The following is a 25,563-nucleotide window of genomic DNA, read 5'->3' on the forward strand; positions in this document are numbered from 1 at the left end:
GGTACGGTGTAGTAAGATTTCATAATAAAGGGAATATGCGACGTGATTAAATGTTAAGTATGGTTACCAAGTGCTCAACCACTTAGAATATTTTTATTAAAATGTTTATATATGAAATCTTGTGGTCTATATTTATATCGCTGCCGGCATTAAACCTATATCTCACCAACTTTATGTTGACGTTTTAAACATGTCTATTCTCAGGTGATAATTAGAAGCTTCCGCTGCATCATGTTGAATCTAAGCAGGATCTTGCGTACGCATATTTGTGTCAAAAATAAGACTGCATATCCAAGAACTTGTGTTGTAAAATATGCTAGAAATCGGGTTGTTATTATCATTTGTAAAGTTTGTAAGTCGAAGATTATCGCTAAACGATAATCATCTTTATTTTGTCCAAAGCTTGTATCAAAAATAAGGATCATGGTTTGTAATGTATAATATATGCAGTTTTTCTTTAAAAAAAAATGTCGCATATAGAGGTCAATACCTCGCAATGAAATCATACGTTATCTAACACGTTCTTATGGTTAAGGACGGGTTATGACATAGGAAATAATGAGTAAGAGTATCATGATGAAATTAAAATATTATAAGATATTGATTTAGGTAAAATTATCGTTCTTATTATTTTTATCATTACTATTATTATTAAAAGTATCGTTAGTATTAAAACTATCATTTTAACAAAAATTATCATTTTAATAGAAATGTCATTGTTACTATAAAATATCATTATTATTATTATTATTTTAAATAGAATTATTATTTTAAAGATAATATTAAAAATTATCGTAAATATTAAAGTTATCATAATTAGAATTATCGTTTTATCATAATGTCATCTTAGTAATTATAAATATTGATATTTTTATAATAATTATTATTATTACAAAATAATACAACTTTTACTTACTATCATTATAGATATTATTTTATCAAATAAATATATGATACAAACATATTTTACTACGTGTAATAAATTATTTTAATAATACCTATCATATTTTCTTTATGATATTAAATGAACCCTATAAATTTTATTACTTAATATATATAAAAGTATATTTTATTATATAAATTTTAATATAAAATTTTATTTATTAATAAATGAATTATATTATTTACTCTAATAAATCTTTTAAAAATATTTAAAAATATAAAACGATGATATTTAAACTATATATTAATCATGTATAGATTTTGGGAAATTATTTTGAGTCAAATTGACTTTTGTTGACTTTTGCATATTAGTCTCGAGCATTAGGATTGTGGTACACTATGACTTGACCTAATTTGTTAGACAAATATTGACCAACACATAAATATATATAATTAATTTAGGTTCGTGAATCCGAGGCCAACCTTGCACTTGTTCAATGATGTTATATGTATTTTTACAATGAAATACAGTATGGTGAGTTTCATTTGCCTTTTTACCCTTTATATTTTTGGGCTGAGAATACATGCGTAATTTTTATAAATTTTTTACGAAATAGACACAAGTAATCGAAACTACATTATATGGTTGAATGATCGAAGCCGAATATGCCCCTTTTTGCTTGGTAGCCTAAGAATTAGGGAACATCACTAATTTTGAGAATTAGTGCACGCCTAATTGACGCGAATCCTAAAGATAGATCTATTGGGCCTAACGAACCCCATCCAAAGTACCAGATGCTTTAGTACTTCGAATTCGTTTTTATCATGTCCGAAGAATTTCCCGAAATGATAGGGGATATTCTTATATGCATCTTGTTAATGTCGGTTACCAGGTGTTCAATCTATATGAATGATTTTTGTCTCTATGCATGGGACGTATATTTATGAGAACTGGAAATGAAATTCTTGTGGTCTATTAAAATGATGAAAATGATCGATTATGATAAACTAATGAACTCACCAACCTTTTGGTTGACACTTTAAAGCATGTTTATTCTCAGGTGTTAAAGAAATCTTCCGCTGTGCATTTGCTCATTTTAAAGATATTACTTGGAGTCATTCATGGCATATTTCAAAAGACGTTGCATTCAAGTCATTGAGTTCAATAGAGATTATTATTAAGTAAATGACAGAATAGGTCATTTATAGTTAAATCTTATGAAATGGTATGCATGCCTGTCAATTTTCGATGTAAAGATAGTTTATCTTTTAAAAACGAATGCAATGTCTGAAAAATGTATCATATAGAGGTCAAATACCTCGCGATGTAATCAACTATTGAGAATCGTTTATAATGTATATGAACGGGTCCTTTCAGTTGGTATCAGAGTGGTGGTCTTAGCGAACCAGGTCTGTATTAGTGTGTCTAACTGATAGTCGTTAGGATGCATTAGTGAGTCTGGACTTCGACCGTGTCTGCATTGTCAAAAGGTTTGCTTATCATTTTTGTCAGAAATTGCATGCTAATCATTCTTAGTCTAGACACGTCTTATTGCATTGATTGCATGAATAGTGTATAGACAAATATCATATCTTAGCGTATCTGTTACTGTAAACCTTGCCTGACATATCCCGTAAATTCCTCCGTAATCTACGAAATCTTTTGCGCAATATATATAGATATTCTATGTAATTAGAATACCACCTGATAGCCGGAAAAACATTTCATATCGAAAAATCCTTTATTCAATAGAACGAAATGGAATTCGTCATTAGTTAAATTCCCTCGAATTCCGATATGGAATCCCACTCAAGCTCCGAAAGTAGTGTGACTGGAATGGATCAACCAATCAGCCATCATCTATTTTGGATGAATTGGGGATGGGTTCGTAGCCTCCTCAATCATTGGAGAAAAGAAGAAGGCAATCCTTTCCATCCACCACATTGCCCTCTTGGCGAAGAACCTGAAGCACTTACCGGCGAACCTGTTCGAAACACCATTTTCTCTCTCATTTCCAGAGTATATCGTCACGATTATATACTACATCAAATTCTATATTTTATTTATCCGCTCGTCCGAACCGACAATCACCCCGGTGTAATAGAAGAAGTCAACGAGCTTCGCGTTCGGGTAGTGGCTTTGGAGAATATGGTGCAAAGATTACAAACACCACCAGGAGCAGCACCAATAGCATAACCAGTACTACCATCATCAACGCCAACAGTACCATTACCACCCCCAACCACAACCGTGTCGTAAACCTCAACTTTACAATCTGTCCCACGAGCACTAATGTCATACGCCCAGTAGATACCAAGGAATACCAACAACAACAAACGATGAAGTGTTGATTCATAACTTCATTGGAGAAACACTCCATGGCGATTATGTAATCTCTAAAGTCTTAGAGATTATCTATTCTAACCCTAACCATAAATCAGATGAGTGAATCGAAATGATAGAAGGAAGAGTAGAAACCCTGACAAGAATGATGCGTGATTTATAAGTTAGACTTGTTTTACCAACAACATCAACAGTACCGTAACATCATGATAATGCTAAAAACGAACATATATTTCATAACATTATCCCTCAAGAAAGACAAGCTTTTAGTTGCAATTGTTCTATTTACAAGTGATATTCGTTTAAATAATAAAAGGTGAAGACAAAAGACAGATTCGACAAATTGAAGACGCAAACGACTAAAAAGCTCAAAAGTACAAAATACAATCAAAGTGGTTCCAATTACTGATAAGAAACGTCTCAAAATTACAAGAGTACAAGGCGCGAAACGCAAAGTACAAGATATTAAATTATACGCAAGGACGTTCGAAAATCCGGAACCGGGACCAGAGTCAACTCTCAACGCTCGACGCAACGGACTAAAAATTATGAGTCATCTATGCACATGAATATAATATAATATATAATTAATTCTTAAATTAATATATATATTAAATTATATATAAAAACCGTCGGTAAGCTAGGAGCCAAAGTCTTGTGAGCTAAAAAAAGGGGCCATGCGATCGCATGGCCTAGAAGGCAAAAAGCCATGCGATCGCATGGAGGTAGGTGACAGCCCACATGCCTATAAATTTGCGGTTTTTGATCATCATATATCATCTTTTTCTTCTTTCTCTCATACGTAAGAATATATATATATATATATATATATATATATATATATATATATATATATATATATATATATATATATATATATATATATATATATATATATATATATATATATATATATATATATATATATATATATATATATATATTATATTTTAATTTTAAATTCTAATAATAAGGGTATGTTAGCGAATGTTGTAAGGGTGTAAGTCGAAATTCTGTCAATGTAACGCTATGCTATTTTTAATCATTGTAAGTTATGTTCAACCTTTTTACATTAATGTCTCGTAGCTAAGTTATTATTATGCTTATTTAAGACGAAGTAATCATGATGTTGGGCTAAAATAATTAAAATTAGGTAATTGAGCTTTGTACCTGATAACGCCATTTTCATACATATATTTTGGGCGTTATCTTGTTCCATTTGCTAGTATTTTGAAGACTTTGATGGAGATATCGAGTTATTTGAGTTTAAAATGAAGAAAGTGTCAAGATATGGTTCGTTGGCTCATTATTGTTGATTTTATTGAAGATATAGCCAAAACGAAGTTAGAGTTGAAGATAAATGTGCCTCGGGTGAAAAAATCAGTTTCCATCGCTTCAGGATGAGGTTTATCGCGTTTTGGTCATCGTGATACGTGACAAAGTGCATCAGAACACGACATGGAACAAAGGGCATTCTGACCAATCTGTCGCGTCTGAGTCTGCTATATCGCGTCCCAGTCCATCGCGTCACGCGATGAAGATGTCTCGGATTGCGATGGTATGTCGCGTAACGCGACATGAGTCGGTTTCAGCTGTTTTTCCAGATTCTATAAATAGACGAATTTTACCCCAATTTAGGGTATGCGGTTTTATTTACGAATTTTCTTCCACAGCAACATTAGTTTCGAATTTCTTTGTCTTTCTTTCATTATTTTACAAGGGTTTAAGCTACAATATCATTCTTGGTTAGTTTAATCTTTGTATTAACTTTCATTACTTTTATTAATTTGTTCTTCATTCAATTCAATGATTATGTTTAATTGTTCTTCTTATTTATTTGTTCTTTGTTTTACCATGAGTAGCTAAATATTTAGTATTCACTTAGATGCATGAACCTAGGTGATGGATTGCGATCTTTTGGTTAATAACAATTAATTAAAATTACACAAGTTTATGTGTAGCTAAGATCCACCGTTATTAAAGCTTATTGATTGTTAAATCACGGAAGTTATTAATTAACTAACGACAGTTAAATTGATTAATAGCTTTTACTAGATTATTGAACGTGAATAATTTAGGAATACATGAGATTTTATGAGGGACACCGATAATAAAATTAATCGTATAGTGGTTGAGCTTGAAATTAGTTGCAATAATTGTGAGGTTGTAAGGGACACCAAACCAAACTAAGTTAGATTATAATCTTGAGTAATATCATTGTGAATTGGTTAGTAACTCTAGGTTAACGACAGTTATACTTAGATTATTAGTCTTAAACTGTAGGAATCGACAGATAAATACAGTGTCACATCATTGTAATTGTTTACTTAACAAGTTTAAACTAGCAATCCTAGCCTAGGGATTTGTAGCTAAGTGGATACCTTTGTTTCTTATTGAATAAAGTTTAATTTACTTTCGCGTTTAATCAGTTTTACAACAAAACACCCCCTTTTAAATCTTAGAATAATTAATAGTTCAAGTTTTCAATTATCTGCTCTCTGTGGAACGAATTGGTCAAATACTTGTTTAATTACTACATGAACTAGTTATAGTTTCCTGTATTGTGTGATAATCGATAGGTATTTAGCTAATAATTTAGAGTACGAAATTACACATCAACTTTTTGGCGCCGCTGCCGGGGAGCGGTGTAATTATTGGAAATTTGGTTAAGCTTTTGATTATTCGATCCTTTTGTGAGAAGCAATTCTTGCAAAAGTTCCTTTTCTGTTATTTTTGTTTGGATTTACGCGCAGTTTTTGTTGTGGTGTGATCGCAGGTTAGGTACAAATAACTCTGGAACCGTCTAGAGTTTACTACACACATAGCAAAGCGAAAGAAGAACAGGAAATCGCCGAGGATTTCGCTGAGTTACCTTTTTATATTTTTGATTTTGAGTATATTAAGGAAGAAGTTAACATGGCTGAAGGAGCAGCAGGACAGACTATGGAAGCATTGATGAAAGCCACAAGGGCTGGTAACGGACACGCCATCAGGCAAACACCAGTCACTATAGATTTTGAAGTCAAGGGACAGATTCTTAATATGATGACTCATCAATGTCAGTTCAGGGGTACACCGAAAGAGGATGCATTCGAGCATCTTCGGAACTTTCAAAGCATTTGCAACTTGTTCAAGATTGCAAATATCGCGGAAACAGTTATCTATTTGAGGGTTTTTCCTTGGTCTTTGAAAGATGACGCCAAGGATTGGTTAGACTCATTGCCTGAAGGTGAAATTGATAGTTGGGCTACAATGGAAGATAAATTTTTGCAACGTTTCTTTCCAGCTGCAAAGGCCGCCACTTTGTTTAGAAGCCACATGAGACACTTTATGATGCTTGGACACGGTTCGGAAAAATGTTACGTAATTGTCCTCAACACGGGTTGAACAACTTCAATAAGGTCCAAATTTTCTACAAAGGTGTTAATGTGCCCACAAGAAAAGAACTTGATATTGCTGCAGGTGGTTCTTTGATGAAAAAGACTCCGGATGACGCTTACGAAATCATCTCAGATACTGCCACACATTCGTATGATTGGCATCAAGAATTAGATGTTTCTCGCTCTTCTCATGTCGCTAGTACCGAAACTAGTGATGAGCTCGCATCGGTTAGAGCACGACTAGCAACTGTTAAAAGACAAATGGAATCGATGACTAAAGAGATGCATGCTATGAAGGTGGGTTGTGAATTATGCCAAGGACCGCATCTTACCAAAGATTGTGATCAAGCATCAATGGAGGAACAGGCTAATTATCTGGGTTATGTTAAGAAGGGTGATTTTGCCCTTGGTGAATTTCTGGGTGGAAGACAGTTTTTCAATCAGGCGAGCAATATGGGTGGTAACAATTATCAGAGTGGTAATCAAGTTTATCAAGGTAATCCGGTTAACAGGGCAATCAGAAGGTATATCCGTACAGGCCGCCTGGGTTTAATAATAGAAATCCACAAGCACCACCTAGGAATTTCCAGCAGCCTATGCCACCAGTTCAGCAGCCAGAAAATAAGATGCCTCCGTTGGAAGAATTGCTAAGGGGTTTTATCATGAAAACGGATGAGAGTATCACTGCTTTGAGGCAAGATGGGGAATCTACAAAACAGCAAGTTAGAAATCAGCAGGCTTCTATTCAGAACTTAGAACGGGATGTGGGACGTATTGCTCAATCGTTATCGGAGAGACCACCGGGTGCTCTCCCAGCTAATACGCAATCCAATCTCAACAACAAGGTGCCAGCTAGGAATGAGCACATGAATGCTATAACCACTTGAAGTGGTTTGGTTACTAACAAGGAGACTCCGAAGTCTTCTCCTATTGTTTCTTCTAATGTTTTGCAGGTACCTATTAATGAGGAGCAAAAGGAGGGAGAGCCCGAGTTAGAAAAGTCGCTTAATGAAGAGAAAAAGGAAGATGATCCGCCGAAGATCATAAATAAATCACCGCCGTTGAAGGAATACAAAGCGCCAATTCCTTACACGAAAGCGTTGAAAAAGGATAAGCTCACTAGTCAATATCAGAAATTTGCAAACATGATTAAGCAGATTAGCGTGAACATGCCACTCTCGGAAGTGCTTCAAGGGATGCCTAACTATATGAAGTTTCTCAAAGATCTTATATCCAAGAAAGGTAAATACCATGAGGTATCCGCCGCATTCCTCCATAAGGAATGTTCGGCCATCTTGAAAAAGAGCAAGATGCCTCCAAAATTGGGCGACCCGGGTAGTTTTCTTATCCCTTGTGCTATGGGTAATTTGGAAGTGTACGATGCACTTGCCGACTTAGGTGCTAGTGTTAACCTTATGCCATATTCGTTATATCTTAAACTCGGCCTAGGAGACTTAAAACCTACAAGAATGGGGATTCGCTTAGCGAACTACTCTTTTGATACCCCCATTGGAATAGCCGAGGACATATTGGTAAAGGTTGAGTCACTTGTATTTTCAGTTGATTTCGTGATCTTAGAGATGAGAGACGACACTAAGGTGCCCATTATTCTAGGTCGACCATTCCTTAACACCGCGGATGCTATTATCCACGTTTAAAAAGAACAACTTAGCTTAGGTGTTAGGAATGAGAGGGTGATTTGTCACATTAATAAAGCCATGAGACACCCTATTTCAACCGATGATGAATGTTTTGCTATTGATGTTATTGACTATTGTGTTGAGCATGATTTGTAGGAATTATTAAGTGTAGACACGTCGGATGTAATCATGATGGGTGAAGTCAACGGTGACTTCGACCCAGAAGTTGAGTTGGAGGAATTGCTTAAAGAGGATGAGCTTAAAGAATCGGAATCATTTGAAACTATCCGGTTGAAAAATGAATTCCGTATCAAAACATCTCTCGAAGAACCGCCCACCTTGGAGCTTAAGGAGCTTCCACCTCACATGGAATATGCTTATCTTCAAGGTACGTCCTAATTGCCGGTTATTATTTCTTCGACACTTACCGGCGACCAAAAGGGTCGGTTGGTTTCCGTTCTCAAATCCCACAAAAGGGCAATAGCTTGGAAAACCTTGGACATATCGGGCATCAATCCGGCCTTTTGTACTCATCGAATCCTAATGGAAGATGATTTTAAACCCGTGGTACAAAGGCAACGTCGTCTAAACTCGAATATGAAAGAGGTCGTTAAGAAAGAGGTGGTTAAATTGCTCGATGCCGGGTTAATTTATCCCATCTCGGACAGCCCGTGGGTAAGCCTTGTTCAAGTTGTGCCCAAAAAGGGAGGCACGACTGTTATTCTCAACGAGAGGGACGAACTTGTTCCTACTCGTACCGTCACGGGATGGAGAGTTTGTATAGATTATCGTCGTTTGAACGAAGCCACTAGGAAGGACCACTTCCCGCTTCCATTTATTGATCAAATGCTTGAGCGTTTAGCGGGATGGGAATTCTATTGTTTCCTAGATGGATTTTCAGGCTACTTCCAAATCCCCATTGATCCGAAGGACCAAGATAAAACCACATTTACTTGTCCTTTCGGTACCTTTGCTTATCGGCGAATGCCATTCGGGCTATGCAATGCCCCGAGCACCTTTCAAAGGTGTATGGTCGCCATCTTTCATGACATGATCGAGGACTTCATGGAAGTTTTCATGGATGATTTTTCTGTCTTTGGAGACTCTTTCGATTCGTGTCTTGCTAATCTTGAAAAAGTGCTCAAAAGGTGCGAGGAATCAAACCTTGTTCTTAACTGGGAAAAATGCCACTTCATGGTGAAGGAAGGCATTGTCTTAGGGCACAAAATCTCTCGTGCAGGTATTGAGGTTGATAAGGCCAAAATTGATGTTATTTCGGGCCTTCCCATACCTACAAACGTTAAAGCCATTTGTAGTTTTCTTGGTCATGCGGGATTCTATAGACGGTTCATTAAGGACTTTTCTAAGATTGCCCGACCATTGACCAAACTCCTTGAGAAGGACGTTCCTTTCGACTTTAATATCGAATGCGAGAATGCTTTCAACTTCTTAAAAGAGAAGCTCACACACACTCCTATCATGGTATCTCCCAATTGGTCTCAACCTTTCGAGCTCATGTGTGATGCTAGTGATTTCGCGCTAGGCGCGGTTTTAGGTCAACGCCACGTTAATCACTTTAAACCTATTTATTACGCGAGTAAGACATTTACAGGGGCTCAATTGAACTATACCACCACGAAAAAAGAGCTCCTTGCGGTCGTTTTTGCGTTTGATAAATTTAGGTCATATTTGGTGTTGTCTAAAGCGACCGTTTACACCGATCATTCGGCCCTTAAGTACTTGTTCTCTAAACAAGATGCTAAGTCTAGACTCATTCGTTGGATTCTTCTTCTCCAGGAATTTGACATTGAGATCAAGGATAAAAAGGGTGCCGAAAATTTAGCCGCGGATCATTTATCTCGTCTTGAAAATCCAAACCTAGAGGAACTCAATGAATCGGACATTCATGATACATTCCCCGATGAGTCCCTTATGGGTATCGAAATTGAATCCGAAACTCCTTAGTTCGCCGAAATTGCTAATTATCTAGCCGCGGGTATTCTTTCCAAAGGTTTCACTTACCAACAAAAGAAGAAATTCTTTGCGGATATTAAGTTTTACTTTTGGGATGTCCCGCATCTTTTTCGAATTGGGGCGGATCAAGTGATTCGTCGTTGCGTTTATGGTAAGGAAGCTCGACAAATTCTAGAGCATTGTCACCAAGGACCCACAGGTGGGCATCTTGGAGCTAATTATACGGCTAAGAAAATCTTCGATTCGGGATTCTATTGGCCTACCATTTTCAAAGATGCTAGTGCCTTTATCAAAACTTGTGACGCTTGCCAAAGGGCAGGAAACATCTCCAAAAGAGATGAGATGCCCCAAACGAGTATTCAAGTTTGTGAGATATTTGACATTTGGGGGATAGACTTCATGGGACCTTTTCCTGCATCCAACAAATGCAAATACATCCTTGTGGCAGTTGACTACGTGTCAAAGTGGGTGGAGGCCAAAGCTTTGCTACTAATGATGCAAGAGTCGTCGTTGACTTCCTTAAAAATCTCTTTTCGCGTTTCGGGCTTCCAAAAGCCTTGATTAGTGATCGCGGTACGCACTTTGCAAATCAACTACTCGAGAAGGTGCTTAAGAAGTATGGAGTAACCCACCGTTTCTCCACGGCTTACCACCCTCAAATGAGTGGCCAAGTTGAGAATACTAACCGCGCACTAAAACGCATTCTTGAAAGAACGGTGAAAAACAATCCTAAGATTTGGAACCGGAAGTTGAATGACGCGCTATGGGCATTTCGAACTGCGTATAAAACGCCCATTGGTACTACACCATTCCGTCTCATTTATGGAAAAGCGTGTCATTTGCCGGTTGAAGTGGAGCATAAGGCGTATTGGGCACTTAAACAGTATAATACGGACCTTAAGGAAGCGGGAGAACATCGGTTTTTGCAAATTCATGAACTTGAGGAATTGCGAAACCATGCTTATGAGAATTCGCGCATTTATAAGGAGAAGACGAAGTTATGGCATGATGCGCATTTGAAGATGAGAAAAGAATTTGAACCGGGCGATAAAGTTTTATTATTCCAATCTAAGTTCAAATTCTCCGCCGGAAAGCTTAGGTCACGATGGTCCGGTCCATTCGTGGTGAAGAAAGCTTTTCTGGCCGGGCACGTGGAATTGTTAGATAACGAGGGTAGAAGCTTTAAGGTGAATGGTCATCGGTTAAAATTGTATCACGAGGCATTCGATAACGCTGAGAGGGAGGACCTCACCCTCTACCCGAAAGACACATGAGCATGGGGATGAGTCGAGAAAACGACTCGTTAAAAAATCAAATCGTGTAGAGTTTTGTATTGTTGTTTTTTTTTTTGTTAGGTAATTTGTGTGTATTTTTGCTTTAATTAGTAAACCATGAAAAATCCAAAAACAGTAAAAAATCTGGAAAAAAAAGTCACCAAAACGCGACAAACCCCATCAAAATGTGACAGAATGGTCAGAACGGACCCCATAAGTTGTCGCGTTTAAAGCGTAGTTGTCGCGTTTGAATCCAGATTGTGGCGTAACGCGACACCTTGTCACGAAACACGACGCGTTCAGCAGAATTGGATTAAATACGTTTTTTCCAGTTCTTTTTGTCACCACCACTTAATTCTTTTTATCCATCTCGTATTTTCTGCTACCAATACACCATAACCCATCAATTAAACCTTCAATTTCCTCGCGAATCTTCATTTAATCCACAATAACATCATGGCTAGGGTATGATTAAACATCTTCTTTCTTGTTTTCATCTTTTTCTCATGATTAATTTCGAATTTCATTAGGGTTTAAGTGAAAAACAAGTGTGGGGGTGTGTTTATGTGTTATTGTTCGATTTATATTGGAGATTATGTATGCTTAACATGTTATTACTTCGATTTTCATGCCTATTGTTCTATAATTTCGTTCTTGATTTCTAGGGTTCTTATGGTATGATTAATTGGGGGTTTTTGAATTTGTGCGTTAAATTGATATGTTTTGAATGTTGTATGATTATAAATACCATGAATTCATGCTTACATTGTCTAGATTTTGATTTTGATTTTTACGGTTCATGTGTAATTGGGGATTTTAACTTGGTTGACTGGGTTTGACTCAGTTTGACTTTTGGATTGTGTTTAACATGTGCTGATGATATGTATGCTTTGATTACGTGTTTTGATTGTTGATTTTCTTAGTTAAAGTTGCATATCTTGTTGAGAGGATGACGTTATTGCATTGATGTATGTTGACTTGATTTGACGTCCATGTGTTAAAATTGCTTACATGGTTTTGTACGTATGAAAGATGAGAAATTGGTTCTAAATGCATGATAGTTGTTTGAGTTTTATATGATTATTACTTTTGTCATGTTTTTAAGTGACCATTGACATTGTGTGCCTTAAGTGTATTTTTGAAAGAATGCAGGGTATCGCTAACGCTAACATGTCCTTTGGGATATATCTTTTGGGTTTGTCATTGTGTTTGTTTTTCAGACAGGAGGACGTGGTAGTGCTAGGGATGCTTCAAGTTCCGGTACTGCGGCCGGTGCAGCTCAGGAGGTTCAACCACAACCTCCAATTCCTCAGTCCGAATTACATGTGAATTTAAGGTTTAATGGTCGATCGGAGGTTATTAAGCAAAGAAAGGCGGATGTTCAAGAATTGATTCAGAAAGAATTTGAACCGCATCGGGTGGTTGATTGGAATGTTTTACAACAGGGAGGTTTACATGCTACGGTTATGGAGTATTTGCAATTGGAATGGCGAAGTAATGTGTATAATGATTGGGTTGCTTTCTTTGGTATCCATGAAGTAGTTTACCGGGAGTTGGTTATTGAATTTTACGCTACATATGTGATGAACCTTCACCCTAAAAACGTTGATGATCCAACGTTTATGACTTTTCGATTGGGTGGGGTTAACCGCTCTATGTCATTATTTCAATTGGCTATTTGTTTGGGAATTTATACCGATGAAGAACGCACACGAGTTAGTTTTCGAGATTATCTTTGGGGTGCTGAAAGGGTTATTGATATGATTGATCCTCGTGAATTTGATGCAGCTAGAGTTTGGGGGGAGATTGCTTCTGATTCTGAATGGAGCCCGAGTAACTGTCCTTGTGTTAACATCATGGATCTCGCTCTTCGTGCAATTCAATGAATGGTTGCGCATACTATTACACATAGAAGAAGTGGGAACGAGAAGGTCTCTTTACCGGACCTTTGGTATGTGAACCAATTCTGAACCAGGACACCTACTTCGGTTGCTTATGGAGTGGCTTATTTTCTAAAGCATCAGGGTAGTGGACTTCGTTCTGGGGGAAGTCCGATTAGAGGTGGTCATTTTATCACGAGGATTGCATCGGTTTTTGAGATTGATAGATCGGATATGGAGTGAATTATTACTGAGGCGGTTGTGTTAGGAGAAAATGTTTTTCGAGGAGCAAGAGTAATATCTATTGAGCACGGTCAGGTTATTCCGTATAGGGTTCATTGTCGCCGTCCCCGAGATGCGCAGGGGGAACAGGAGGAGGATGAAGAGATGGTCGAGGGTGGTCAAGATGCAGGTCCTGGTGTCGGGGGTCAGCAGTTTACCAACCGGGATTTAATGGAACAGATGCGTAATATGCAGCTTTATAATGAGGAAACCCGAGCACGCTCGGAAAGTCAGATCGCATATGGCATTAGTGAGGTTACATATCATCACGATTGGCATCGACACAACATGGAGCTTGTTTCTCATAATACCATCTTTACTCCTTATGGCACTCGTGTTCCATGGACTCCGAAGTCGACAGGTCCTTATCGGGTTTATGATCGCACAGCAGCTCAGGAAGTTTGGGAGGATATGGTCCGACGAAGAGGAGCAGGTTCTAGTTCTCAATATGATGAAGGTAACCAGGGAGGTTAGTCAGGTGGTGGAGGTCCTTATGGTGGGCAGTATGATGGCTCTTATGGAGGGTATAACCCTTGGTGATTTGATGCGGTGGTGATCGTGTGGTGACAGGCAAAACAAAAACTTTTTAATATCGTATAGTTGTTTTTTTTATTTTGGATGACTGTAATCTTAATTAGGATGATGGTAGTTGTTAGTGTTTAAACTTAATACTTTGAATTTTAAATGGGGCGTTTCGGTACCGTGGTGGTACCACCCCATTAATTGTGGTTGTGGTATGTATGTTTTCGTTTCAGGTTCCACGGTGGTTGTGCTTTATTGTTTTTCAAAGTCTGGCAGTAAGTTCAGCACCTTACTTGATTATGATGTTTTGGTGATCGAGTGGATGCCGATGTTCTTATGCTGGCAGTAAGTTCAGCGCCATCGTGCACCGTTTTTCCGCGATCTACATATCTAAAAATCCGGGTTTTTCTTTTTTTTTCTTTTCCCTTTTTCACTATTTTGTCCTCTCGAATTTATTTTTGATTTTCTGATTTCATGTAAATGAGGGCATTACATGATCTTAAGTGTGGGGGGGAGAGATAAATTCTCGCGGATTTTTGAAATTTTTGCATGTTTTAATTGCCCAGTGCTCAAAATTTTTTAAACTTTTCAAGGTTATGATTGAGATGTTTACCCATGAGAGCACCCGTAGTGATTAGGGATTGACTTGGAATTCTTGGTTTTGGCCGGTGAGGTTTATTAGTTTTAAGCAAATTGTTAGTGGTTTGTTAATTATGAATGACCTTTTTGACCATGACTTAGGAATTTTGAGTATATAAATGCTTGAGGAAAGACAATTGATGAAAGGTGAACGTTGAAAAGGGATAAATGTTGGATAAATTTGGTTAAAAATGTTAAAAATTTAATCTTATTTTATCCAGTTTAGTATTTGTTTCAAAGATGACAATGCAACTTATTTGTGTCAAGAAATGAAGAATGACGGTATTTAGGGCTTTAGGGTAAAATGTGAGAAAAATGGTTAAATTAGAGATCAGGATATAAATGGCTTCGTATTTTGTGTTTATGGCTTTTTGATTCTCTTAAAGAAGTGTTATGCTCATAAGTGCTAGGTATGTAAGCTTGAAGAGGAAAAATCACAAATCTCTGACTCCAATGGACCCTTTAAGGGGTGGCTATTACCGACTATGGTGTGAATGGTATTGCTTTATGTCGTGAGTTAAAGACTTCCTACAACAAATCATTCATCATCATCGATCACATCATTATCCATCCGCTACATCATACATTGCGGGTTCTACAAAGTCACAAATTGAAGACGAGGAAGACATTCAAAGAGAGTACTATTGTAAAAAAAAATGAAAAAAAGAAAGAAAAAATGCTTATGAGATCCGAGCTTAAGTAGTAGTTTCTAAGACTCGAGCCGATAGATCCTTTGGGGTGCTAGATCACCTAACCACCTAAGACCTTTTTCCGGTTTGGGATCGGTTGGTTGAAGGTTCGCTACACGGGTCAAGGACGTTACTATCTCAAGGCAAGGTGATCATCTTTAGGTACTCGTCTCATACTCATGCAGCAGTGATCATCTTTGGCTCATGATGTGTGAAATACCTAGTAAGACTAGACCTTGGGAAGAGTTACCTTTGCGGGGTACTTTGGATAAGAGAGATGTGACCAGTATGTGGATAGCTTGCATATTTAGAAATTATCAGCATGAAATGGAATCAAGAGGGTTAAAAAGTTAAACGGATTTCCCTACATAAACACAGGTATGAATCTATTTATAACTGGATCTTTGATTAAATTGTGAAGTATTGGTATTTGCAATAGCGCCTTAAATATTGTTAGTAGGCTATCTTGATGTGAATAAGGGTCATGTTACAAATACTAAACCTTATAACGTAAGATTGTTTTTATCATTTGTAATCATTTTACACCAATTGTATTTGAATGTTTATTGGTGATTAGTTATTGAGGTTGGAAAGTTAGGTCTTATGGGTTGATTGATGCAAAGAAAAGAAGGATATTGAAAGCCTAGTAATGTGATTTTTAGGGAAAGTTAAGTGAAAAGAGTTTAGGCTTTGAGATGAAAGGTTTGTGTTAAGAAGTAAAGTTGTGGAAATTTTTGAAGTTTGAGTTATCAACCCAAATTGTCTTTACATCTCAATTCATGACCTAGAAAGGATGTTTTATGAAAATTTGTTTGCAATAAGGGCCACTTAGGATATTGATTTTGAAAAGTGTTTGAATGAAAATGGGGGGAGAAAGGGGGGTGCGTTTGATGGTTTATATGTTGTTTTGTAAGTGACAGGATTGTGAGGAATTGTTTTGTGAGAAAATAAGCTTAATCGTGAAAAGATGAAGAGTACGAGAGCTTGTGGAGGATTGAATTGAAGGCTTGAATCTTGCGGAATTTTGTTGAAGATTATACGTACAGTTATTGTTTCGAGATTCACTTGCTTGAGGACAAGCAAGGTTCAAGTGTGGGGGATTTTGATAACGCCATTTTCATACATATATTTTGGGTGTTATCTTGTTCCATTTGCTAGTATTTTGAAGACTTTGATGGAGATATCGAGTTATTTGAGTTTAAAATGAAGAAAGTGTCAAGATATGGTTCGTTGGCTCATTATTGTTGATTTTATTGAAGATATAGCCAAAACGAAGTTAGAGTTGAAGATAAATGTGCCTCGGGTGAAAAAATCAGTTTCCATCGCTTCAGGATGAGGTTTATCGCGTTTTGGTCATCGTGATACGTGACAAAGTGCATCAGAACACGACATGGAAAAAAGGGCATTCTGACCAATCTGTCGCGTCTAAGTCTGCTATATCGCGTCCCAGTCCATCGCGTTACGCGATGAAGATGTCGCGGATCGCGATGGTATGTCGCGTAACGCGACATGAGTCGGTTTCAGCTGTTTTTCCAGATTCTATAAATAGACGAATTTTACCCCAATTTAGGGTATGCGGTTTTATTTACGAATTTTCTTCCACAGCAACATTAGTTACGAATTTCTTTGTCTTTCTTTCATTATTTTACAAGGGTTTAAGCTACAATATCATTCTTGTTTAGTTTAATCTTTGTATTAACTTTCATTACTTTTATTAATTTGTTCTTCATTCAATTCAATGATTATGTTTAATTGTTCTTCTTATTTATTTGTTCTTTGTTTTACCATGAGTAGCTAAATATTTAGTATTCACTTAGATGCATGAACCTAGGTGATGGATTGCGATCTTTTGGTTAATAACAATTAATTAAAATTATACAAGTTTATGTCTAGCTAAGATCCACCGTTATTAAAGCTTATTGATTGTTAAATCACAGAAGTTATTAATTAACTAACGACAGTTAAATTGATTAATAGCTTTTACTAGATTATTGAACGTGAATAATTTAGGAATATATGAGATTTTATGAGGGACACCGATAATAAAATTAATCGTATAGTGGTTGAGCTTGAAATTAGTTGCAATAATTGTGAGGTTGTAAGGGACACCAAACTAACCTAAGTTAGATTATAATCTTGAGTAATATCATTGTGAATTGGTTAGTAACTCTAGGTTAATGATAATGCTAAAAACGAACATATATTTCATAGCATTATTCCTCAAGAAAGACAAGCTTTTAGTTGCAATTGTTCTATTTACAAGTGATATTCGTTTAAATATTAAAAGGTGAAGATAAAAGACAGATTCGACGAATTGAAGACGCAAACGACCAAAAAGCTCAAAAGTACAAAATACAATCAAAGAGGTTCCAATTATTGATATGAAACGTCTCGAAATTACAAGAGTACAAGATTCAAAACGCAAAGTACAAGATATTAAATTGTACGCAAGGACGTTCAAAAATCCGGAACCGGGACCAGAGTCAACTCTCAACGCTCGACGCAACGGACTAAAAATTACAAGTCAACTATGCACATGAATATAATATAATATATAAATAATTCTTAAAAATTATATATATATATTATATTATTATTTAAAATCGTCGGCAAACAAAGAGCCAAGGCTGAATGAGCTGTAAAAACAAACTCCGCGACTTGCGGAGTTCGAAGGCTAAAAGTACCGCGACTAGCGGAGCCCCAAAAAATGAAAATGCCTATAAAAGCCAACGCAGTTCGACGAATTTTAATATCAATATATATCCATCCATCTATCTATACGTAATATTTATATTTATAATTTATATTTTAATTTTAATTTTAATTTTAATCCTAATAATAAGGGTATGTTAGCGAATGTTGTAAGGGTGTAAGTCGAAATTCTGTCTGTGTAACGCTACGCTATTTTTAATCATTGTAAGTTATGTTCAACCTTTTTAATTTAATGTCTCGTAGCTAAGTTATTATTATGCTTATTTAAAACGACGTAATCATGATGTTGGGCTAATTACTAAAATTGGGTAATTGGGCTTTGTACCATAATTGGGGTTTGGACAAAAGAACGACACTTGTGAAAATTAGACTATGGGCTATTAATGGGCTTTATATTTGTTTAACTAAATGATAGTTTGTTAATTTTAATATAAAGATTTACAATTGGGCGTCCCTATAAATAACCATTTACACTCGATCGGACACGATGGGTGGGGTATTTATATGTACGAATAATCGTTCATTTAACCGGACATGGGAATGGATTAATAGCCACTAGAATTATTAAAACAGGGGTGAAATTATGTACAAGGACACTTGGCATAATTGTTAACAAAGTATTAAAACCTTGGGTTACACTCAGTCGACATCCTGGTGTAATTATTAAACAAAGTAATAAAACCTTGTTACAGTTTAAGTCCCCAATTAGTTGAAATATTTGACTTCGGGTATCAGAATAATTTGACGAGGACACTCGCACTTTATATTTATGACTGATGGACTGTTATGGACAAAAACCAGACGGACATATTAAATAATCCAGGACAAAGGACAATTAACTCATGGGCATAAAACTAAAATCAACACGTCAAACATCATGATTACGGAAGTTTAAATAAGCATAATTATTTTATTTCATATTTAATTTCCTTTATTTTATATTTAATTTCACTTCTAATTATCGCATTTTATTTATTGTTATTGTATTTAATTGCACTTTTAATTATCGCACTTTTTAATTATCGCAAGTTTATTTTATCGCACTTTTATTATTCGCAATTTCATTATCGTTATTTACTTTACGCTTTAAATTAAGTCTTTTATTTATTTAATATTTTACATTTGGTTTTAACTGCGACTAAAGTTTTAAAATCGACAAACCGGTCATTAAATGGTAAAAACCCCCCTTTATAATAATAATATTACTTATATATATATTTGTATTTTTATAAATTAAACTAATATAGCGTTAAGCTTTGATTAAAAGATTTTCCCTGTGGAACGAACCGGACTTACTAAAAACTACACTACTGTACGATTAGGTACACTGCCTATAAGTGTTGTAGCAAGGTTTAAGTATATCCATTCTCTAAATAAATAAATATCTTGTATAAAATTGTATCGTATTTAATAGTATTTCCAGGTAAAAATATAAGCTATTTCATATACACCTCGCATAACATCAAGTATATTTTTGGCGCCGCTGCCGGGGACAATCAAACTTAAAAGCCGGAAGCGCAACGCTAAATAAATAAAAAAAAAGATTTTTATTTTTAGTTTACTTTTATTAAAATTCACTTTTGTAAAAATACGTTTTTAATTATTCGAAAACATAAAAAGAAAAGAAAAATATAAATATTTTTAAGAATTTGTTAAATATTTAAGTTTTGTAAAGTTTCTTTATTTTTATTTTATAAAAATATAAGTTTTATTTAAATATTTTGTTTTTATTAAAACATAAAAAAAAACGCGTCGAATTAAAAACTGTACCAGAGTTGAATTTAAGAACCCCGCGACTCGCGGAGTTTGTAGCTTCGAATACCGCAACTCGCGGAGCCTCCCTGACACACGTGACAGAAACCCTAATCAGCATTAAATACGGGGTAATTATTATTTATTTATTATTATTAACCCTAATTACTTATTTATTATTATAATTAGTTTTAAGTTTTTTTTTATTTAATTTATATATTTAGTTAAATTAGTTTAATTAATGTAAAATTAATAGTTTTAATAAATAAATAATATAAAAATAATATTTTTATAAAAATTGTAATTTTCACAACTTTTAGTATATTTTTATATTTTTCCCTTTTTAATTATTTTAGCGTAATATTTGTATTTTTCGCTAGTTTTTAGTTTTAAACTTAGTTTTTGCCATAGTTATATTTTTATTTCTAGATTTTTAGGCTTTGCCGTAAAATCCCTTGAGTACTTTTTCTTTAGACTAAGATTTAGGTGCTTTAGAATTTTGCGACACCTTTTTAAGTTTTAGTACCTTTTTAAGTTATTTCCATTTGGGATATAGTTTTACTTGTAAGCTTTAATATTTTTAGACGCCTTTTACCTATGTATCAATTATCATTCCAATTAGTAATCTCAATTTGCGATTATAATTTTAAGTTAGTGATAGTAATAAGGTTGGGTTAGTCGAGTATTTTTAAGTTCTATAAGACACTCTTTTTCTTTCTTATTTTTATTTTTCGACCTTTTTCCGACGCACTCTTTTTCTTTCTTATTTCTCGCTATTCTAGTTTTAGGACATATATTTTTATTCTACTTCTTATCTAAATTTCTTAAAATTACGAAAATTTATTTTAAGTGGTTAAATTGATAGACATCAAAATTTTCTGGTTCGTAGTAATAGTTGGATTTGTACGTGGACCGGGTTATTGGAGCCAAACAGTCCTCAATTATATTGAGACCAAACGAATCCTGCCCCTCTGCTGCATCTTTTGGCTATTCGAAACGTGGGCAAAATCAGAAAAGTCTATTAATTGGATAACTTATATAATTTTTCTTTCCTTTTTAAAAACTAATAGGATATTCAGTGAATGCACCGAGCAAGACGTTCACCACCTTTTGTACGTTCACCACCTGTAACTAGATCAAGACATTTAGCAAATATTACCGCCGTTGATTTTTCTTTAGAATCGTCATCCAGTCGACCAAGTACTCCAGTTCAAATTTCCGATAATCCATTTTTTGAACCCGACCTCACAATTGAGAATCCGGAGAATATTCAGGGACGATTCATAGATCCTGAACCACTAAACTTTCCTCCGGAACCACCAATCATTCAAATAGAGATTGTTGAGGAACAAACCATTAAATCAGAATCCTCTAGTGATTCCGATTCAACAAATTCAATTATGGAGAATCTGGAACCTTTAAGTATGGAAGACCGAATGAGAGCTAAACGCACTGGCCAAGGTCACGCAATTACTCATCCTGACATTAATGCGCCAGATTATGAAATCAAAGGACAAATTCTACACATGGTGACTAATCAATGCCAATTTAGTGGTGCGCAGGAAGATCCAAATGAACATCTTCGTACCTTTAATAGGATCTGCACTCTATTTAAAATCCGAGAAGTGGAGGATGAACAGATATATCTCATGTTATTTCCCTGGACTTTAAAGGGAGAAGCCAAAGATTGGTTGGAATCGTTACCTGAAGGGGCGATTGATACATGGGACGTTTTAGTTGAAAAATTTCTTAAACAATTCTTTCCGGCATCTAAAGCCGTAAGACTTCAAGCAGAAATTGTTACGTTTACACAGAAGCCAAATGAAACTCTATATGAGGCGTGGACAAGATTTGGAAAGCTATTAAGAGGATGTCCGCAACATGGTTTAGACACCTGTCAAATAGTACAAATATTCTACCAAGGATGCGACATCACTACAAGAAAAGACATCGATATAGCAGCTGGTGGTTCTATTATGAAGAAAACAGAAACTGATGCTTATAAAATTATTGATAACACTGCTTCCCACTCAATGAGTGGCACCAAGAAAAAGATATCGTTAGATCATCTAAAGCAGCTAGAGCCGATTCTAGCCATGACTTAGATTCCATTTCCGCAAAGATAGATGCTGTCGAGAGACGAATGGAAAAGATGACTAAGGATATTCACTCAATACAAATTAGTTGTGAGCAGTGTGGAGGACCACATTTGACAAAAGATTGTCTTAGTATTGAATTAACAATGGAACAAAGAGAGAATATTTCATACATAAACCAAAGGCCTGGAAATAATTATCAGAATAATTATCAACCGCCAAGACCTATTTACAATCAAAACCAGAATTATAACCGAAATATTCCATACAACAACCAACAAGGTCCTAGCAATCAACAAGTATCCAATAATACTTACAACCAGCAAAGACCTAATTTTCAAAACAAACCACAACCCGATGATAAAAAGCCGAATTTAGAAGATATGATGACGAAGCTAGTTGACTCATACGCAGTTTTTCACATCTCAGAAACAAACTAATGAACAAAATGCTCAAGCATTTAGAAATCAACAAGCTTCTATTCAAAACTTGGAACAAGAAGTAAGTAACCTAGCAAGATTAATAGGTGAAAGAAAACCGGGAAGTTTACCTAGTGATACAAATGCTAACCCCCGGAATGAAACAGCTAAATCCATTACCACAAGAAGTGGTACAACACTTAAACCACCTGAAATACCTGTAACTTCTGATGAAACTATTCCTACTCCACAAGAACCACAACCTGAACAAGATAAGGAAACAGAACCGGTAGTTGAAAAGGTTAATGAAGATAACACAATTAAGGCTAAACCTTATGTTAAACCATACCAACCACCACTTCCTTACCCGAGTAAAATGAAAAAAGAGAAACTTGAAGCCGAGCAATCCAAATTCTTGGATATGTTTAAACAGATAAATGTAAATCTTCCTTTCATTGATGTGATTTCAGGAATGCCTAGATATGCTAAATTCTTGAAAGATCTAATCTCAAATAGAAAGAAAATGGAAGAACTCTCGGCTGTTACTATGAATGCTAATTGTTCAGCAGTGCTGTTGAATAAGATACCAGAAAAACTATCTGATCCAGGAAGTTTCACAATTCCATGTTTTCTGGGTAGTCTTAGTTCAATAGAAGCATTGGCAGACTTAGGTGCTAGTATAAATCTAATGCCGTATTCACTATACGCTAAACTAGACCTTGGAGAATTGAAACCAACAAGAATAAGCATACAACTAGCCGATCGATCAATAAAATATCCTAGAGGGATAATGGAGAATATGCTAGTTAAAGTTGGTACTTTAGTATTTCCAGTAGATTTTGTTGTTCTGGACATGGAAGAAGATTCTCAAATTCTTCTCATATTAGGAAGACCATTCTTAAACACGGCTAAAGCAATGATAGACGTGTTCGGTAAGAAATTGACCCTAAGTATAGAGGACGAGAGTGTTACCTTTTCAGTTGATAGAGCAATGCAACAACCACAATCTGCAGATGATACATGTTATTATATTCAAACTATAGATGCACATGCAGAATTATTAGAAGAATTTCCAGAATTACAAGGAACAGGAGAATGTTCTTTAGGAGAAGGAACTGAACAAATTGATGAAGCTGAAATGTTAGCTACACTTATAGCTAATGGATATGAACCAACAACAGAAGAAATTCAAATGCTAAAAAAAGAAGACAGATATCGATATAAATCATTGATAGAAGAACCACCGAAATTAGAGTTAAATCCACTTCCAAACCATTTGGAATACGCTTATTTACATGGTGAATCTGAATTACCTGTAATAATATCATCTTCTCTTACTGAAAATGAGAAATCACAACTCATTTCTGTGTTGAAAGCTCATAAACCAGCTATTGCATGGAAGATTCATGATATTAAAGGAATAAGTCCTTCGTATTGCACACATAAAATCCTTATGGAAGAAGGTCATAAAACGTATGTGCAACGCCAACGAAGACTAAATCCTAATATGCAAGATGTAGTTAAGAAAGAAATTATTGAACTGCTAGATGCAGGTTTAATTTATCCAATCTCTGATAGTCCATGGGTAAGCCCAGTTCAATGCGTGCCTAAGAAGGGTGGCATGACTGTCATTACAAATGAGAAAAATGAGCTTATTCCTACTAGGACTGTAACAGGATGGCGTGTGTGTATTGATTATAGAAAATTAAATGACGCCACCAGAAAAGATCACTTTCCCTTACCTTTCATTGATCAAATGTTGGAAAGATTAGCCGGAAATAGTTACTATTGTTTTCTAGATGGATTTTCCGGATATTTTCAAATTCCAATAGCACCCGAAGATCAAGAGAAAACCACATTCACGTGCCCTTATGGTACTTTTGCTTACAAACGCATGCCATTTGGACTTTGCAACGCCCCTGCAACCTTTCAAAGGTGCATGATGGCGATTTTTCACGACATGATAGAAGAATGCATGGAAGTTTTCATGGATGACTTTTCAGTCTTCGGTGATACATTTGAATCAAGTCTAGTTAATCTGGAACGAATGCTTATTAGATGCGAACAATCAAATCTAGTTCTTAATTGGGAGAAATGCCATTTCATGGTTAAAGAAGGCATCGTTCTTGGACATAAAATCTCAAAGGAAGGAATTGAAGTGGATAGAGGTAAAGTAGATGTAATTGCTAAACTTCCACATCCCACCAATGTTAGAGGAGTTAGGAGTTTTCTAGGGCATGCCGGTTTTTACCGACGTTTCATAAAAGATTTTTCTAAAATTGCCACTCCTATGAATAAACTCCTAGAAAAAGATGCTCCATTCATCTTTTCAGATGAATGTATCAAATCTTTTAATATTCTTAAAGAGAAACTCACTAATGCGCCAATCATGATAACATCAAATTGGAATCTACCGTTTGAATTAATGTGCGATGCAAGTGATTTTGCAATGGGAGCCGTTTTAGGACAAAGGATTGAAAAAAGATTTCAACCTATATATTATGCTAGTAAGACGTTACAAGGAGCACAAACAAATTATACAACTACTGAAAAAGAACTCCTTGCTATTGTCTTTGCTTTTGACAAATTTCGATCATATCTCGTTCTAGCAAAAACGGTGGTCTATACCGACCATTCTGCTCTTAGAAACCTATTTTCGAAACAAGATGCCAAACCAAGATTAATCCGTTGGATCTTACTCTTACAAGAGTTTGATATTGAAATCCGAGATAAAAAAGGAGCAGAAAATCTCGCCGCTGATCATCTTTCTCGTCTTGAAAATCCTGAATTAGAAGTTCTAAATGAATTGGCCATACAAGACAACTTTCCTGATGAATATCTATTGAAGATAGATTATAATGAAATCCCATGGTTTGCAGACTATGCAAACTACTTAGTTTGCGGATTCCTTGAAAAAGGATTGTCGTACCAAAAACGAAAGAAATTCTTCAGTGATATAAAACACTATTTCTGGGAAGATCCACATTTGTTTAAAAGTTGTCCCGATGGAATAATACGCCGATGTGTATTTGGAAATGAAGCTAGTAAAATCTTAAACCATTGTCACACAGGACCAAC

This window comes from Rutidosis leptorrhynchoides, chromosome 2 (assembly GCF_046630445.1).
Source record: "Rutidosis leptorrhynchoides isolate AG116_Rl617_1_P2 chromosome 2, CSIRO_AGI_Rlap_v1, whole genome shotgun sequence".
Classification (NCBI taxonomy): Eukaryota; Viridiplantae; Streptophyta; class Magnoliopsida; order Asterales; family Asteraceae; genus Rutidosis; species Rutidosis leptorrhynchoides.